We start from the raw sequence: 20793 nt of genomic DNA on the forward strand, positions 1-20793 counted from the left end.
CGCGAACTTCTGACATCCCCCGGTGATGTGCTGGATAGTTTCATGTGTCGCACAGCCATAACGACAGCTATCGTCCGCTACTGAGGCATCCTTGGCGATGTATCTCATGTAATTTCTTGTTGGAATCACCTGATCCTGGATGGCGAGCATGAAGCCCTCTGTCTCAGGAAACAACCTTCCGGAAGTCAAACCGTAGTTCGACGCAGATATGTCGACGTAATCATGGTTGACCTCATTCTGGTGCCTCCCATGCAAAGGTTTGCCAATCAGTTTCTGCATTTTACTTTCTGCAGAGTGTTCGACGGTTTCCAAGTGATCCTGGTGTAGCTTTAACGGTGTTGAAGTATCAGCAACACAAACTACTCGATGGAGTTCTGACGAAGCTGCCTTGCTCAAGAAATAGTTTCGAAGTCCTTATTATTATTATTATTATTATTATTATTATTATAAATAGTCAACAATGGGTAATCTCAGCTTAAGGACTGGTGAAACATCAACGGGAAACAAAAAACCCTTGTTAAAATTGCCAACGTTTCGAATCTTTATTGATTCTTCATCAGGGCTACAAAAATACACAAAAATATAATATTAAGTGATATCTCATTAGAGGAACAGAACAAACGACAAAACAGGTTGAGTAAATCATCAGTATATAAAGTTTTTTGTAAAAAATAAAAACACGATATAGCTATATAAGGAATAAAAACCTCACTAAGCCAGATGACAGTCGCCCAAGAAGTCGAAACAATAAAAGAATACATGTATATTTATTAATTAAAAATAGTCATTGATCTTAGATTTCATAGATAAGTATGAGACTCACCTATTTATTGGGTTTTATAAATTTCCTCATTAAATTTCATGCTAGACCCACCCTGATCTCGATTAGGTCCATGCAGGCATTCAAAGGCACCTCTTGAGCATTGCACAACCCAGAAAGAAAACTCACACTCGCCAGTTCATTCTTGCAACAAAACTGCTATGTCGAATAGTTTTTGGAATGACAAGAATTAAAATGAAGTTTTCAGGTAAATGCGTTCCTTGAACAACGTAGACTCCAATACAGGCAAAAACGAAATGAAGAAGTGAAAGATAACACATGCAGAATAGTCCAAAATAACTCCTCCACCTGGAACTAGGCAACACGAAATACCAACTGATTAGGTGGATAGAGTGTATTCAACAATTTTCCCCTCATTGACTGAGTTTCCGAACATAGTTTCCGCATACCTATGACAACCATACTCAGCCATAATTTTCCAACACGTTAGCATATATTGCACTCAGGTTTTGAATATCTGTTCTCAAATTTACGGTGTTGTTCATGTATATGTTAATCATCTCAGAGACACATCGCTTGAAATAATTTCTCTCAAAGTCTACAACTTTCACGTCTTCGAATCCAAATAAATGCCCCGTTTGAAAATGGTGATCCGCCAACGCTGTTTTGTCATTCTTATATTTGTTGCAACAAATATAAGAATGACAAAACAGCGTTGGCGGATCACCATTTTCAAACGGGGCATTTATTTGGATTCGAAGACGTGAAAGTTGTAGACTTTGAGAGAAATTATTTCAAGCGATGTGTCTCTGAGATGATTAACATATACATGAACAACACCGTAAATTTGAGAACAGATATTCAAAACCTGAGTGCAATATATGCTAACGTGTTGGAAAATTATGGCTGAGTATGGTTGTCATAGGTATGCGGAAACTATGTTCGGAAACTCAGTCAATGAGGGGAAAATTGTTGAATACACTCTATCCACCTAATCAGTTGGTATTTCGTGTTGCCTAGTTCCAGGTGGAGGAGTTATTTTGGACTATTCTGCATGTGTTATCTTTCACTTCTTCATTTCGTTTTTGCCTGTATTGGAGTCTACGTTGTTCAAGGAACGCATTTACCTGAAAACTTCATTTTAATTCTTGTCATTCCAAAAACTATTCGACATAGCAGTTTTGTTGCAAGAATGAACTGGCGAGTGTGAGTTTTCTTTCTGGGTTGTGCAATGCTCAAGAGGTGCCTTTGAATGCCTGCATGGACCTAATCGAGATCAGGGTGGGTCTAGCATGAAATTTAATGAGGAAATTTATAAAACCCAATAAATAGGTGAGTCTCATACTTATCTATGAAATCTAAGATCAATGACTATTTTTAATTAATAAATATACATGTATTCTTTTATTGTTTCGACTTCTTGGGCGACTGTCATCTGGCTTAGTGAGGTTTTTATTCCTTATATAGCTATATCGTGTTTTTATTTTTTACAAAAAACTTTATATACTGATGATTTACTCAACCTGTTTTGTCGTTTGTTCTGTTCCTCTAATGAGATATCACTTAATATTATATTTTTGTGTATTTTTGTAGCCCTGATGAAGAATCAATAAAGATTCGAAACGTTGGCAATTTTAACAAGGGTTTTTTGTTTCCCGTTGATGTTTCACCAGTCCTTAAGCTGAGATTACCCATTGTTGACTAATTATAAGGACGAGATTTGATAACCAATATTATAAATAGTAGATGAATCCCTAAAACAATGTTCTTGAATGACAAAAAAAGCAGGATTGGAAATTATCCTGGTTATAGTGAACCAATGTCTCAATAAATGAGAGGATGAAATAACTCAAAACAAACGAAATTAATTCAGGAACATAATACACATTGATATAAAAGTGGACAAACAAATCAACAGTTGTTGGTTTTCATATATCTGAGTTGATTTCGTTTATTTATCGCCCTTATTCGAAGGCTCACTTATTTGATATCCTCCTACTTAATTTTTACTGATAATAAGTATATCTGGTCATATTTTGAATTTTTAATTTTTTTTATACCATACTTGGAACGGGACCTAACGTTGTCTTTTGAGTACACCTAACAATTTTTAATTTTTTTTCAAACCTAATGTTTCATTTAGAATACACTCTATATCATAAATGATTCATTATATCAGACTTACACTCTGAATTCATACATAACCTATTGCTTGATTGCAGGTCAAGAAGCGTTCAGTGGATTGTTTTTGCATAGTACTTGAAACAGTATTAACTGTTAACTTTTATGATCCCCTATCAATTTTTATTTGTTTTCAAAATTAATGTTTCATTAAGAATATGCTGTAAATTCAAATATCAGACTTGCACTCCAATATTATGAATTTTCTATTTCTTGATCGCAGGTCAAGGAGCGTTCAGTCTGTTACGCATAGTACTTAAAACAGTACTGATGTCTTTTCTCTACATCTAACAATTTTCAATTTTTTTCGAAGGTAATATTTCATTTTGAATATAGAGCGCGGTCTGGAGTTACAAATCCTACAAAAGTTTTCATTTTATAGGTTTCTCCTTCTTCCTAAAAATCTCAATGTAGTCATTCACATTGAAAAGTTTGATATTAGGATCTTCTTTTCTTCTTATAGATGTCATATTCAGAATCTCTTTCAGAATGAAAGACCTCGTCAAGCGTTTTCTCAGATTTCCGTTCGACACATACTGCTATTTTTCTCCAACATAGGAATTTATTTTCTTCACGACCTTTTGGCTATGTTCATCTTGATAACCTTCTCTTCTTGCAGCGTGAGTGTCGGATTTTTTCTGCGGAACTTTTCCTCTTTTTCGTTCTCCTACATGTGACTTCAAAAAATTCCTGATTTGAACTGTTCTCCTCAAGTCAATTTGTTTAGACTTCAATTTTTCCAATCCCATTCTCAAGATCTTCTTTCTGTCCATCTCGTCTTCCACAATGAAAAAAATATTTAAGTATGAAACGATAAAATTCGATAGTATCAAAGTTAAAAAATGTAAACCACAACACAATATTTGCAGCACGAAGCACATTCACAACTGAATACTTTGTACATCTACTCCGCTGTTATATAGCCCCTCTACCATCCCTCCCTAGCACCCCACCACCCAATTGCCGTTCCGTCGTCTGATTCGATATTAGATTGCTGTGACTTAAAATTTCTATGGAATCAACGTATTACATTCGTTCAATTTAACTGTCACACGTCGGACTGATTGTTGATTTATCCTTAACTTCCTATGACCAATTTTAAAGTGTTACTTTTATTAGTTGTATGATGAGCCTTGAGAAAGGAACAAAATAGTTCCGATACGTTGGCGAATTCATAAGAGATTGTTTTTCAACCTGTCCAAATTCCTGCGATATTTTACTTATTGTGTTCAATCCATTATTTATGATACCTAAAAAGAACATATAAAATATTTTGTTATTTTGTGATACTTGAGCCTAACACTAAAAATACCTGAAATTATGGAGTGTTTTATAAAATTATGAGTCTATGAAACATATGCGAATTTATATGATAATTGTTCAGAGTATTTTTCTTACAGAAAGAAAATACTATATTACTGTTTATTTTTTCAAACGTTTCTGATATTATGAAATGATAAAATATCAACAATTGAAAAGTATAAGTTATCGATACAGATAATAACTATCTGGATAAGCAAGTATTGAAGCGCATTAGTATTTCAATTCTTAAGTTTGTTTGAAATCTCGCTGCTCCAAACAATATTTCAAAATTAATAATTTCTAGAGAATTCTTTTTCATCATTTACATTCACGTTGTAGATGGTATACACGTTTTTCCTGAGGAAATAAAAACTATAGAAAGAATGTCCCTGAATAGATTTAACGACTCTGATGTATATACAGAAATCCATGTAGGTTCCTATATATAAGTACAGAATCGTTATTTTTTATTTTCACCCTAATTATACGGAGCACTACTATCTACTTCATGAATTTCATTTTCAATGTCTTAACCGAAAAACCGAAAAATTTTGAGTATATAATAATGAATAAATAAATAAATAAATAAATGAATAAATAATTAAAATGAAATATTCTCATATTATAAGAGCTAAAAACTTGGTTTCTTTAAAAACGGCATGGATTCCCCATCGAGTAACATGTGACTCTGGTGACATGACATTGAATTTTCCAAGATTTCCAACTTTCAGTATGCTTTAACGATAGAATGGTGCAACATTCAGGAATTGTTGTCGAAGTCATAATGTATTTTTAACAGCATATCCACCAAAAAATTCTTTCGTTTCGTACTTTCATCGAAAAAAATTTGTTTAAATGAAAACCTCTATTTAAGTCGAATTATGATCCAGCTTATCCTTACTATGCCCAAAATTGACAAGGTATTCCTGGATACGGAATATTCTGCTAACGTTTTTCAAAATGGGGAATTATACGGAAATTATTATTATTATTATTATTGAACTCTTTATTGCATTAAAACAAGTTTCATACATTTTTATAGAATTGTGCAAAAGGTGGACATATCGCCATGCAATTTCTTCCTGCCAACCAGAAATAATCTATTAAAGAAACTTATATCTAAAAACAAGAATACCTGACCTAACTTAAATTCAGTTCAACCTGCTCCAAAATAGGGAGAAAGGGGAATGGGAGGGAGAAGGATAGACGTCGCCGAAGAAAGGGACCATATTAAACATGGGTATCAAGTAAGTGTGATTTGTGAAGCACTTAAATATCTCCTGAGGAAAAACCTAAATGAAAGGTAAGTTACCTTCCGAACGATATCCGGAGGGAGGCGATTCCAGAGCCGGGGAAACAGAACTGTGAAGCTATTCGAGCAAACATTAGTCGAGTGGAGTGGTATCCTCAAGGTCAAGTTATAGAGTGCCCTTGTCTGACGGACCCCATCTCCCAGAAGACTAAGACCATCATACAGGTATTCAGGCTCGCGGGACCTCAACACCTTGAACCCCAGTAAAAGAAGATGCCAAATTCGACGTTGTTTGATGGGTAGCAATCACATATTTTGCCTGAATTGACTTATATGATCAAATTTCCTTAAGTTGTAGACAAATCGTACACCTGCATTTTGTAACCGCTCCAGTTTCATCAGCTGTGTTCTTGTGAGACCCATTTAGGCTACGTCGGCATAATCGAGTATAGGAAGTACGAGAGAGAAGAATAATGTTTTCCTGGTTTCGAAGGGCAAGAAGTTGTTTAAAAGTCGGAGTTGATGCAAGATACAGAAGACTCTTGAACTGATAGAAGCAATCTGATTATTCCAGGATAGAGTTTCGTCCAATAAGATACCAAGGTTTCTAACCTCATTGGAGTAGGGAACAACAACATCGTTGAGGACAATTTTATTATTTACTTTGTCGATCAAACCCAAGTTTCGTTTAGTACCGATAATGATCGACTTAGTTTTGGTAGTATTTAGAGTCAGACCTAAGCTCTCAGCGACGACAGACAGTCGTAAGAGATTCCTGTTTAAATTTTCGATACTAGCCGAGAAATCTTCAACGGAAGTGTGGATATATATTTGTAGGTCATCTGCGAAAAGGTGAAATTTAATGTCCAAGGAATCAGTCCGTGAGGAGACGTAAATAGAGAATAAAAGAGGACCCAACACGCTCCCCTGCGGAACACCTGAAAACACAGTCACCCAATCAGAGGAGCTGCCATCTATCTCAACGGATATTTCGCGATCCTTCAGATAAGAGTAGAAGAAGGCTATGGTATGCTCAGCAAAACCCAGCAGACGCAGCCTGGCCAAAAGTATATCGAAGTCGAGAGAGTCGAAGGCCTTACTAAAGTCTAAGAGAACTAAAACAGTGAGTAGTTTATTATCCATGGCCACGCTGATATCATCAGTTATTTTAGTAAGGGCAGTTGTCGTGCTGCGTTTTTGGCGAAACCCCGACTGGTAGCAATTATGAAGATTATTATTATTCAAATAGTTAATAATTTGGCCTTTAATGATCTTTTCAAAAATTTTAGATAGAGTAGGGAGTATGGAAATGGGTCTAAAGTCCCCTGGACTCGTGGGATTTTGGCACTTAGGTATGGGAATGATTTTAGCATATTTCCATGCACTAGGAAAAATGCCAGTTTGAATTGAAATATTGTAGATATGTGAGAGCACAGGAAGAATCTCATTCGCAATGAGCCTCAGAAGGCCCACTCCAATACCATCGGAACCAACCGACCCTGAACCAACCTCTCCCAGAGCAGACTTAACATCGTCTTCATTAATGGGCACAAAATCGAACACACTACCTGGTGGAGAACATGAGCTTAACTTCATCAATGTATTTGTCTTAATACTTTCATTATTCCTAGTACCAGAATTCGCAAAATGCCGGGCAAGCAGAGAGGGATCAAAATTTGCACAAGGTGGGCTGTGCCTCTCGCCCACCCCAACTGAGCGCAAAGTCTGCCAGACCTTCCTTGGTGGTGGGCCATTAAGATTTTCGTGGAGATAATCTCTCTTTGCACTCCTGCACATCCGATTGCAAGTGGTCCTCGCAGTACGATAGTGTTCCCTATTTACTTCGGTAGGATTCGCGATGTAGAAGGCCTTCAACCTGTCACGACATTTCATTGCATTCTTGATCTCTTCAGTTAACCAGGGGCATGGAGAATGTCTAACCTTAATGAGTTTCAGGGGCGCTAATTCGTCGTAGATTTTTAATATTAATTCATTAAAAATAGCCACCTTTGCATCCAAAGTAGGAGCTTGATAAACCGATTCCCAATCAGCAGCCCTCGCAGTTTGAACCAGCCTCGCCAGATCGACACCTCCTAAATTCCGACATTTAATAACTCGAGGCTTAGGTTTAGGGCATTTGAGTTTAAATCCAGCAAACACCAGGTCATGACGAGAAAATTGATAAGCATGCTGTTGTCCACTGGCAACCACTCTGTTAGGTATAGACGTTATAAACAAGTCGAGTAACGTATCACAGGTAGCACTGTGATGCGTGGGCCTGTTATTCACTAGTTTTAGGTTATAGGATTCCAATATGTTTCTCATCGCCCTCGAACGGGCAGAATTCTGAATCATGCAATTATTCATGTCCCCCATCATGATCACATCCTAATAACAAGCAAAAATTTCGTCCAATACAAACTCTAATTCACCAAAAAATAAATAACTTGATATTAGTCCGAAAGTCACACTAAAACATTTGTAAGGCCTCACTATCTCCAAAATTTAAGACGAAAATCGGAAATTATATTCACGCCCAGTACGAAAAGAAGATATAAAAAAAAAAAATAACCAATGCAAGTGACATTCAGTAAAGTGAAAATAAAATATCGCCAAAATAATGTCGAAATTAGACATAGTCAAACTTATGCAAGTTTTTGGCCGTCCAACTTCATTTGCTGTTTAGATTAGATATGTTATGATTTCTATGCTGATCCGGCTATCGAAAATATTCAAAATGATTTTGAAAAGGCCGTTTTATAGAAAAAAGTTTTATTTTGAGATGCTGGGGTTCGAACATAAATCGATAATTAATTGCAATATTTCCGAAAAATGCATCAGCAATCAAATATCTTATTTCAAAATACTTCAAAGTTCATGCTATACAATTCCTTGTTTTCGCAGGTAGTAATTATGACCAAATCGGTCCGTTGCGGGCCGAAACGTTGAGGGATGGTTTATTGTATTGGTTATACTGTACCTGTGCTATTCTGTACCTGTCACCTAGTCAAAGTAACAAATATTTTACTGTATACTTCAATACGTCAATGGTTTTGAATAGGGTTTTTTTTGCTTATCAAGAAATAGTAGTCCCGTAGATCAGTTATGGCACTTTTTTGGTTTCCATGATATTGTTCTGGTTTTTTTTACAGATAAATCCCCTTTGTATTTGTCAAGAGAAATGAGATTTCGATAATTAAGTATGAACGTTGACTTCTATTCTATCTGTCTATTATATTCGTCAATGTAAACTGTTCTTTGTTTCAGGCTCAGGTAATTTCTTTGAAACTAATTCATTTCAATGAAACATCCTCTACACATCCATATAGCTCATGGAAAACTTCGAAAAACCGAATAAAAAAGTTACTTTTTTCCGTCATGAATTTCTTAAAATGGATTGCTGAAATTTATTAGAGAAAATAACGAAAAATTTTGGTTGCAGTAGCCTTTTTCTTGAGGTTGAAACTGGAATAATAATATTCGCGAGAGTACTGAAGCTGGCATATGGAATAATGAGAAAACAATATAAAAAATTACGGTGCGTAGCGTAGCGTTAGATCTATGACGCCATTATAACTAGTGAAACTGAAAAGAGCAAATTTTTCCAATTATCTGTAGGATATAAATAGTAGATGAATCCCTAAAACAATGTTCTTGTATGACAAAAAAAGCAGGATTGGAAATTATCCTGGTTATAGTGAACCAATGTCTCAATAAATGAGAGGATGAAATAACTCAAAACAAACGAAATCAATTCAGGAACATAATACACATTGATATAAAAGTGGACAAACAAATCAACAGTTGTTGGTTTTCTTATATCTGAGTTGATTTCGTTTATTTATCGCTCTTATTCGAAGGCTCACTTATTTGATATCCTCCTACTTAATTTTTACTGATAATTAGTATATCTGGTCATATTTTGAAGTTTTAATTTTTTTTATACCGTACTTGGAAAGGGACCTAACGTTGTCTTTTGAGTACACCTAACAATTTTTAATTTTTTTTCAAACCTAATGTTTCATTTAGAATACACTCTATATCATAAATGATTCATTATATCAGACTTGCACTCTGAATTCATACATAACCTATTGCTTGATTGCAGGTCAAGAAGCGTTCAGTGGATTTTTTTTTGCATAGTACTTGAAACAGTACTAACTGTTAACTTTTATGATCCCCTATCAATTTTTATTTGTTTTCAAAATTAATGTTTCATTAAGAATATGCTGTAAATTCAAATATCAGACTTGCACTCCAATATTATGAATTTTCTATTTCTTGATCGCAGTTCAAGGAGCGTTCAGTCTTTTACGCATAGTACTCAAAACAGTACTGTTGTCTTTTCTCTACATCTAACAATTTTCAATTTTGTTCGAAGTTAATATTTCATTTTGAATATAGAGCGCGGGCTGGAGTTACAAATCCTACAAAAGTTTCATTTTATAGGTTTCTCCTTCTTCCTAAAAATCTCAATGTAGTCATTCACATTGAAAAGTTTGATATTAGGATCTTCTTTTCTTCTAATATATGTCATATTCAGAATCTCTTTCAGAATGAAAGACCTCGTCAAGCGTTTTCTCAGATTTCCGTTCGACACATACTGCTTTTTTTCTCCAACATCGGAATTTATTTTCTTCACGACTTTTTAGCTATGTTCATCTTGATTACTTTCTCTTCTTGCAGCGTGAGTGTCGGATTTTTTCTGCGGAACTTTTCCTCTTTTTCGTTCTCCTACATGTGACTTCAGAAAATTCCTGATTTGAACTGTTCTCCTCAAGTCAATTTGTTTAGACTTCAATTTTTCCAATCCCATTCTCAAGATCTTCTTTCTGTCCATCTCGTCTTCCACAATGAAAAAAATATTTAAGTATGAAACGATAAAATTCGATAGTATCAAAGTTAAAAAATGTAAACCACAACACAATATTTGCAGCACGAAGCACATTCACAACTGAATACTTTGTACATCTACTCCGCTGTTATATAGCCCCTCTACCATCCCTCCCTAGCACCGCACCACCCAATTGCCCGTTCCGTCGTCTGATTCGATATTAGATTGCTGTGACTTAAAATTTCTATGGAATAAATGTATTACATTCGTTCAATTTAACTGTCACACGTCGGACTGTTTGTTGATTTATCCTTAACTTCCTATGACCAATTTTAAAGTGTTACTTTTATTAGTTGTATGATGAGCCTTGAGAAAGGAACAAAATAGTTCCGAAACGTTGGCGAATTCATAAGAGATTGTTTTTCAACCTGTCCAAATTCCTGCGATATTTTACTTATAGTGTTCAATCCATTACTTATGATACCTAAAAAGAACATATAAAATATTTTTTCATTTTGTGATACTTGAGCCTAACACTAAAAATACCTAAAATTATAGAGTGTTTTATATAATTATGAGTTTATGAAACATATGAGAATTCAAATGATAATTTTCCAGAGTATTTTTCTTACAGAAAGAATATACTATATTACTGTTTATTTTTTCAAACGTTTCTGATATTATGAAATGATAAAATATCAACAATTGAAAAGTATAAGTTATCGATACAGATAATGACTATCTGGATAAGCAGAACAACGAGTGGCAGACCAGTACAGCGTAATTCTGAGAAATGAACTAATACCAACGGCACGAATCGAAGCAATTAAATGAGAACTTCAGCGTCCGCCTACAATAGAGAATAACACCAACACCTCTGATGAAATTCTCATGCCTGGGCAACAACAGGCAGAAGAAACTGATACTGAAACTCCATCTTGCAACGCAAGTGAGCCTGAACACCAGGACGATAGGGAAGAGCTCCACCGACAAGTTGACTCTGACATGAGGAGATACTTTGCCGAACTGGAAGGAACAGATCCTCTTCATCGAGTAGCACCTCCACGACTCAATACATCCAAAAAACTGTCACTTATAATCGACATCTTGAATAAGGACGTTTTACCTGAATACCTACAGAACGGAAGTTCATTGGAATATCTGCATCTAGTTTTTCACTGTGCAGCGCTGACGACAGCGAAAACCATAGGGGCAAAAATTCGCCGAACGAACAACGATGGTCAAAAATTACACAAATTACACGCGCCAGCATGGCAGAAACGTCTTCAACACAAAACAGAAAGGCTAAGAAGAGACATTGGACGACTGACGGAGTACTTGAACGGGAATCGAGGAAGAAAGGTTGTGAAAGCTGCCAAAGAGATCATGGATAGAAACAGGACACACACAGAACGAGAGACGGAGAATGCTACAGCTCATCATTGCCTCGACACTCTGAAGCAAAAATTAAGTCTGTATGCAGAAAGCCTGAGAAGATATAAAAGCAATTATAGCCGGAAAAGAGACAATAATTCATTCGAAAAGTCGGAAGAATCTTTCTACCGGTCACTCACATCGTCGGATGGAGAAAATGGAAAGTTTCCACCAAAGGAAGCCATTGAACAATTCTGGACCGAACAATTATCAACGAAACCTCAGTTCAATGGAGATACCGGATGGATTGAAGATGAAAAATCTGAAGCTATAAAATATGAGCCGATGCAGCATGACATGATCACAATTGAAGAAGTAAAATCAGCTATCAGAGGACTGCACAACTGGAAAGCACCTGGGCCTGATGGATTACAGAATTTCTGGATCAAGAAACTTTGGATCATGCATGAGAAATTGACCTCCGCAATAAATGATGTCATTGAAAATCCTGAAAGAATGCCAGTATTCCTTACACATGGCACAACATACCTGTTACCCAAAGACCAAAGGAATACAGAAGACCCATCCAAGTACCGACCGATCACATGTCTTCCAACGATGTACAAATTAATCACATCGTGCATATCAAACCGAATTCACAACCATTGCGAAAGAAATAACATCATCGCCATGCAACAGAAAGGATGCACCAAAGACAGCCGAGGGTGCAAAGAACAACTAATAATAGATTCAGTTATCTGCAATCAAGCGTTCTCCAAGCGAAGGAATCTTTACGCTGCGTACATAGACTACAAAAAAGCATTTGATTCTATACCTCACGAATGGCTCTTGACGATCTTGAAGATTTACAAGGTGGATCCCAATATTGTTAAGTTCCTGAAAAACGCCATGTCAACCTGGCGTACTAGTCTTCAAATGAAAGCAGCAGATTGCTCCATTACAACAGGACCTATTCCAATAAGACGCGGAATTTTCCAAGGAGACTCGCTGAGCCCTCTGTGGTTCTGCATGGCCCTGAATCCCTTGTCTCATAGATTGAATTCTACGGACTACGGATTTTCCATCAAGAGCGGCAGTAGAACTATGATGAAACTGAATCATCTCCTTTACATGGACGATTTGAAACTCTTCGCATCTACCAAAAAACAAATGCAACTGATGCTGAAAATGGTGGAAGGATTCTCGGAAGACATCAAAATGAAGTTTGGACTAGAAAAATGTCGACTGCTAAACATAACGAGAGGGAAAATAGAAGATGGTACGTTCAAACTCAAGGAAGGTGCAGAAATTGAAGCATTAAAGGAAGGAGACACATACAAGTATCTAGGCATAAAACAGGCAAGAAAAATCAATCAGACTCAGATGAAGAAAGAATTAACGGAGGAGTTCACCCGAAGATTGAGGAGGATAATGAGAACTGGTCTTTACAGCAAGAATCTGATAAAAGCGATTAACACCTACGCTTGCTCGGCGCTGAGCTATTCATTTGGTATTATCTCTTGGACGACCACCGACTTAGCAGCTTTACAGAGAAAAATAAGGACGATGCTGACTAAACACAATAAACATCACCCCAAAAGCTCAATAGAACGGACAGAGCTGCCACGACATCTTGGGGGTAGAGGAATTATTGATTTGTCCAACCGTATGTCCCAGGAAATTGAAGGACTTCGAAACTATTTCTTGAGCAAGGCAGCTTCGTCAGAACTCCATCGAGTAGTTTGTGTTGCTGATACTTCTACACCGTTAAAGCTACACCAGGATCACTTGGAAACCGTCGAACACTCTGCAGAAAGTAAAATGCAGAATCTGATTGGCAAACCTTTGCATGGGAGGCACCAGAATGAGGTCAACCATGATTACGTCGACATATCTGCGTCGAACTACTGGTTGACTTCCGGAAGGTTGTTTCTTGAGACAGAGGGCTTCATGCTCGCCATCCAGGATCAGGTGATTCCAACAAGAAATTACATGAGATACATCGCCAAGGATGCTTCAGTGGCGGACGATAGCTGTCGTTATGGCTGTGCGACACATGAAACTATCCAGCACATCACCGGGGGATGTCAGAAGTTCGCAGGCACGGAGTACAAAAATAGACATGATGCTGTTGCCAAGATTCTTCACCAAGAATTGGCACTAAAACACCAACTTCTAACTTCGAAAAGGTTTCCTTATTACAATTACCATCCAGATGCTGTGCTGGAAAACGAACATCACAAGCTCTACTGGGATCGCACTGTTCTCACAGATCGGAAAATAACCCACAATAGACCAGACCTCATATTGCTCAATAAGGATGAGGACACAGCACTATTCATCGACGTGGCAATTCCAAATAATAACAATCTTCTAGATAGACACACTGAAAAAATTTCAAAATACAGAGATCTCGAGGAACAAACCAGAAGACAGTGGAAGCTGAAAGATATAAACACCATCCCTATTGTCATTTCATCTACAGGCCTGATACCGAAGAAACTACTAGAGAACTTGAGAAAACTTCAGTTGGACGAAAATATTTATAAAGTCATGCAGAAGGCGGTACTGCTCGGAACGGCGAGAACTGTACGCAAGTACATGGGGAATGCAGAGGAACACCGTCTGCTACGACAGGAAGTGCGGGTGGAGCAGGAATCCAACCTACAGCAGGGAGCCGAGGAGCGACCCGAACCCGACCACCACCACCAGCCCGAAAACCTGGAAAGGGCTCCAACAGAGCTTAATCCTTTTGATATCTGAGATATCTGGGATAAGTGAATTTTCCTCTGGAGAGGAGTGTGAAAGCCGCAAGGCTAAAGTCATAATAATGTCTGGCCTGCCTGGCAGCTATCTGGTAGATGGCCTGCCAGGTAGCCATCGTAACGACGTAGACGGTGCAGCCAGCCACGCCTGCTGTCCGCAGGCCATTCCCATTCCTTCTTCCTCTCTCTTTCACATCCTTCATAGGGGTGCTCTTTCTGCTCTCATTTCTCTACCCCTCACCCAAACCGAGAAAGGGGAGCACAAACCCATGAAAATGGTGATTACGAGAAGCCTCGGAAACAAGTCGCTGCCTGGGGATCGTCAGGGCATGTCTGGAGCCGGCGCTGGACATGACAGCATGCGGGACGTCGGTGGCAGGATGTTGAGGAAGCGGGCTCCTGCTGCAAAACAAGCTACAGCTCCAAAGCAACAACAGCAACCAACGAGTCCAATTCAATTGCCGACTCGAACCGCTGAAGGTGCTGCGCAGGATATTCAGCCAGTGCTCACCCAAGCGGGGTTAGTGAGAAAGCGCATGAAGTGGACAACGTCCATGAATGAAACTATTGTGCGCATATATAACTCCATCACGGGACTAGGGCAGAACACGAACAACTATAGGAAAAGGCTCCATGAGGAATTCTGCATTGCCTACCCAAATGTCAATGTCACTGAACAACGAGTGGCAGACCAGTACAGCGTAATTCTGAGAAATGAACTAGTACCAACGGCCCGAATCGACGCAATTAAACGAGAACTTCAGCGTCCGCTAGCAATGGAGAATAACACCAACACCTCTGATGAAGTTCACATACCTGGGCAACAACACCCAGAAGACATTGATACTGAAAGTCCTTCTTGCAAAGCAAATGAGCCTGAACACCAGGACGATAGGGAAGAGCTCCACCGACAAGTTGACTCTGACATGAGGAGATACTTTGCCGAACTGGAAGGAACAGATCCTCTTCATCGAGTAGCACCTCCACGACTCAATACATCCAAAAAACTGTCACTTATAATCGACATCTTGAATAAGGACGTTTTACCTGAATACCTACAGAACGGAAGTTCATTGGAATATCTGCATCTAGTTTTTCAGTGTGCAGCGCTGACGACAGCGAAAACCATGGGGGCAAAAATTCGCCGAACGAACAACGATGGTCCAAAATTACACAAATTACACGCGCCAGCATGGCAGAAACGTCTTCAACACAAAACAGAAAGGCTAAGAAGAGACATTGGACGACTGACGGAGTACTTGAACGGGAATCGAGGAAGAAAGGTTGTGAAAGCTGCCAAAGAGATCATGGATAGAAACAGGACACACACAGAACGAGAGACGGAGAATGCTACAGCTCACCATTGCCTCGACACTCTGAAGCAAAAATTAAGTCTGTATGCAGAACGCTTGAGGAGATATAAAAGCAATTATAGCCGGAAAAGAGACAATAATTCATTCGAAAAGTCGGAAGAATCTTTCTACCGGTCACTCACATCGTCGGATGGAGAAAATGGAAAGTTACCACCAAAGGAAGCCATTGAACAATTCTGGACCGAACAATTATCAACAAAACCTCAGTTCAATGGAGATACCGGATGGATTAAAGTTGAAAAATCTGAAGCTATAAAATATGAGCCGATGCAGCATGACATGATCACGATTGAAGAAGTAAAATCAGCTATCAGAGGACTGCACAACTGGGAAGCACCTGGGCCTGATGGATTACAGAACTTCTGGATCAAGAAACTTTGGATCATGCATGACAAATTGACCTCCGCAATAAATGATGTCATTGAAAATCCTGAAAGAATGCCAGTATTCCTTACACATGGCACAACATACCTGTTACCTAAAGACCAAAGGAATACAGAAGACCCATCCAAGTACCGACCGATCACATGTCTTCCAACGATGTACAAATTAATCACATCGTGCATATCAAACCGAATTCACAACCATTGCGAAAGAAATAACATCATCGCCATGCAACAGGAAGGATGCACCAAAGACAGCCGAGGGTGCAAAGAACAACTAATAATAGATTCAGTTATCTGCAATCAAGCGTTCTCCAAGCGAAGGAATCTGTACGCTGCCTACATAGACTACAAAAAAGCATTCGATTCTATACCTCACGAATGGCTCTTGACGATCTTGAAGATTTACAAGGTGGATCCCAATATTGTTAAGTTCCTGAAAAACGCCATGTCAACCTGGCGTACTAGTCTCCAAATGAAAGCAGCAGATTGCTCCATTACAACAGGACCTATTCCAATAAGACGCGGAATTTTCCAAGGAGACTCGCTGAGTCCTCTGTGGTTCTGCATGGCCCTGAATCCCTTGTCTCATAGATTGAATTCTACGGACTACGGATTTTCCATCAAGAGCGGCAGTAGAACTATGATGAAACTGAATCATCTCCTTTACATGGACGATTTGAAACTCTTCGCATCTACCAAAAAACAAATGCAACTGATGCTGAAAATGGTGGAAGGATTCTCGGAAGACATCAAAATGAAGTTTGGACTAGAAAAATGTCGACTGCTAAACATAACGAGAGGGAAAATAGAAGATGGTACGTTCAAACTCAAGGAAGGTGCAGAAATTGAAGCATTAAAGGAAGGAGACACATACAAGTATCTAGGCATAAAACAGGCAAGAAAAATCAATCAGACTCAGATGAAGAAAGAATTAACGGAGGAGTTTACCCGAAGATTGAGGAGGATAATGAGAACTGGTCTTAACAGCAAGAATCTGATAAAAGCGACTAACACCTACGCTTGCTCGGCGCTGAGCTATTCATTTGATATTATCTCTTGGACGACCACCGATTTAGCAGCTTTACAGAGAAAAATAAGGACGATGCTGACTAAACACAATAAACATCACCCCAAAAGCTCAATAGAACGGACAGAGCTGCCACGACATCTTGGGGGTAGAGGAATTGTTGATTTGTCCAACCGTATGTCCCAGGAAATTGAAGGACTTCGAAACTATCTCTTGAGCAAGGCAGCTTCGTCAGAACTCCATCGTGTAGTTTGTGTTGCTGATACATCTACACCGTTAAAGCTACACCAGGATCACTTGAAAACCGTCGAACACTCTGCAGAAAGTAAAATGCAGAAACTGATTGGCAAACCTTTGCATGGGAGGCACCAGAATGAGGTCAACCATGATTACGTCGACATATATGCGTAGAACTACTGGCTGACTTGAGGAAGGTTGTTTCCTGAGACAGAGGGCTTCATGCTCGCCATCCAGGATCAGGTGATTCAAACAAGAAATTACATGAGATACATCGCCAAGGATGCCTCAGTGGCGGACGATAGCTGTCGTTATGGCTGTGCGACACATGAAACTATCCAGCACATCACCGGGGGATGTCAGAAGTTCGCGGGCACGGAGTACAAAAATAGACATGATGCTGTTGCCAAGATTCTTCACCAAGAATTGGCACTAAAACACCAACTTCTAACTTCGAAAAGGATTCCTTATTACAATTACCATCCAGATGCTGTGCTGCAAAACGAACATCACAAGCTCTACTGGGATCGCACTGTTCTCACAGACCGGAAAATAACCCACAATAGACCAGACCTCATATTGCTCAATAAGTATGAGGACACAGCACTATTCATCGACGTGGCAATTCCAAATAATAACAATCTTCTAGATAGACACACTGAAAAAATTTCAAAATATAGAGATCTCGAGGAACAAACCAGAAGACAGTGGAAGCTGAAAGATATAAAGACCATCCCTATTGTCATTTCATCTACAGGCCTGATACCGAAGAAACTACTGGAGAACTTGAGAAAACTTCAGTTGGACGAAAATATTTATAAAGTCATGCAGAAGGCGGTACTGCTCGGAACGGCGAGAACTGTACGCAAGTACATGGGGAATGCAGAGGAACACCGTCTGCTCCGACAGGAAGTGAGGGTGGAGCAGGAATCCAACCTACAGCAGGAAGCCGAGGAGCGACCCGAACCCCACCACCACCACGAGCCCGAAAACCTGGAAAGGGCTCCAACAGAGCTTAATCCTTTTGATATCTCAGATATCTGGGATAAGTGAATTTTCCTCTGGAGAGGAGTGTGAAAGCCGCAAGGCTAAAGTCATAACATAATAGAATAACACCAACATCTCTGATGAAATTCACATGCCTGGGCAACAACAGGCAGAAGTAACTGATACTGAAAGTCCATCTTGGAACGCAAGTGAGCCTGAACACCAGGACGATAGGGAAGAGCTCCGCCGACAAGTTGACTCTGACATGAGGAGATACTTTGCCGAACTGGAAGGAACAGATCCTCTTCATCGAGTAGCACCTCCACGGCTCAATACATCCAAGAAACTGTCACTTATAATCGACATCTCGAATAAGGACGTTTTACCTGAATACCTACAGAACGGAAGTTCATTGGAATATCTGCATCTAGTTTTTCACTTTGCAGCGCTAACGACAGCGAAAACCATAGGGGCAAAAATTCGCCGAACGAGCAATGATGGTCCAAAATTACACAAATTACACGCGCCAGTATGGCAGAAACGTCTTCAACACAAAACAGAAAGGCTAAGAAGAGACATTGGACGACTGACGGAGTACTTGAACGGGAATCGAGGAAGAAAGGTTGTGAAAGCTGCCAAAGAGATCATGGATAGAAACAGGACACACACAGAACGAGAGACGGAGAATGCTACAGCTCACCATTGCCTCGACACTCTGAAGCAAAAATTAAGTCTGTGTGCAGAACGCCTGAGGAGATATAAAAGCAATTATAGCCGAAAAAGAGACAATAATTCATTCGAAAAGTCGGAAGAATCTTTCTACCGGTCACTCACATCGTCGGATGGAGAGAATGGAAAGTTACCACCGAAGGAAGCCATTGAACAATTCTGGACCGAACAATTATCAACGAAACCTCACTTCAATGGAGATACCGGATGGATTGAAGATGAAAAATCTGAAGCTATAAAATATGAGCCGATGCAGCATGACATGATCACAATTGAAGACGTAAAATCAGCTATCAGAGGACTGCACAACTGGAAAGCACCTGGGCCTGATGGATTACAGAACTTCTGGATCAAGAAACTTTGCATCATGCATGACAAATTGACCTCCGCAATAAATGATGTCATTGAAAATCCTGAAAGAATGCCAGTATTCCTTACACATGGCACAACATTCTTGTTACCTAAAGACCAAAGGAATACAGAAGACCCATCCAAGTACCGACCAATCACATGTCTTCCAACGATGTACAAATTAATCACATCGTGCATTTCAAACCGAATTCACAACCATTGCGAAAGGAATAACATCATCGCCATGCAACAGAAAGGATGCACCAAAGACAGCCGAGGATGCAAAGAACAACTAATAATAGATTCAGTTATCTGCAATCAAGCGTTCTCCAAGCGAAGGAATCTTTACGCTGCGTACATAGACTACAAAAAAGCATTCGATTCCATACCTCACGAATGGCTCTTGACGATCTTGAAGATTTACAAGGTGGATCCCAATATTGTTAAGTTCCTGAAAAATGCCATGTCAACCTGGCGTACTAGTCTCCAAATGAAAGCAGCAGATTGCTCCATTACAACAGGACCTATTCCAATAAGACGCGGAATTTTCCAAGGAGACTCGCTGAGTCCTCTGTGGTTCTGCATGGCCCTGAATCCCTTGTCTCATAGATTGAATTCTACGGACTACGGATTTTCCATCAAGAGCGGCAGTAGAACTATGATGAAACTGAATCATCTCCTTTACATGGACGATTTGAAACTCTTCGCATCTACCAAAAAACAAATGCAACTGATGCTGAAAATGGTGGAAGGATTCTCGGAAGACATCAAAATGAAGTTTGGACTAGAAAAATGTCGACTGCTCACTTATTTGATATCCTCCTACTTAATTTTTACTGATAATTAGTATATCTGGTCATATTTTGAAGTTTTAATTTTTTTTATACCGTACTTGGAACGGGACCTAACGTTGTCTTTTGAGTACACCTAACAATTTTTAATTTTTTTTCAAACCTAATGTTTCATTTAGAATACACTCTATATCATAAATGATTCATTATAGCAGACTTGCACTCTGAATTCATACACAACCTATTGCTTGATAGCAGGTCAAGAAGCGTTCAGTGGATTTTTTTTGCATAGTACTTGAAACAGTACTAACTGTCAACTTTTATGATCCCCTATCAATTTTTATTTGTTTTCGAAATTTATGTTTCATTAAGAATATGCTGTAAATTCAAATATCAGACTTGCACTCCAATATTATGAATTTT

The sequence above is a fragment of the Coccinella septempunctata genome, chromosome X, assembly GCF_907165205.1.
Source record: "Coccinella septempunctata chromosome X, icCocSept1.1, whole genome shotgun sequence".
Lineage (NCBI taxonomy): Eukaryota > Metazoa > Arthropoda > Insecta > Coleoptera > Coccinellidae > Coccinella > Coccinella septempunctata.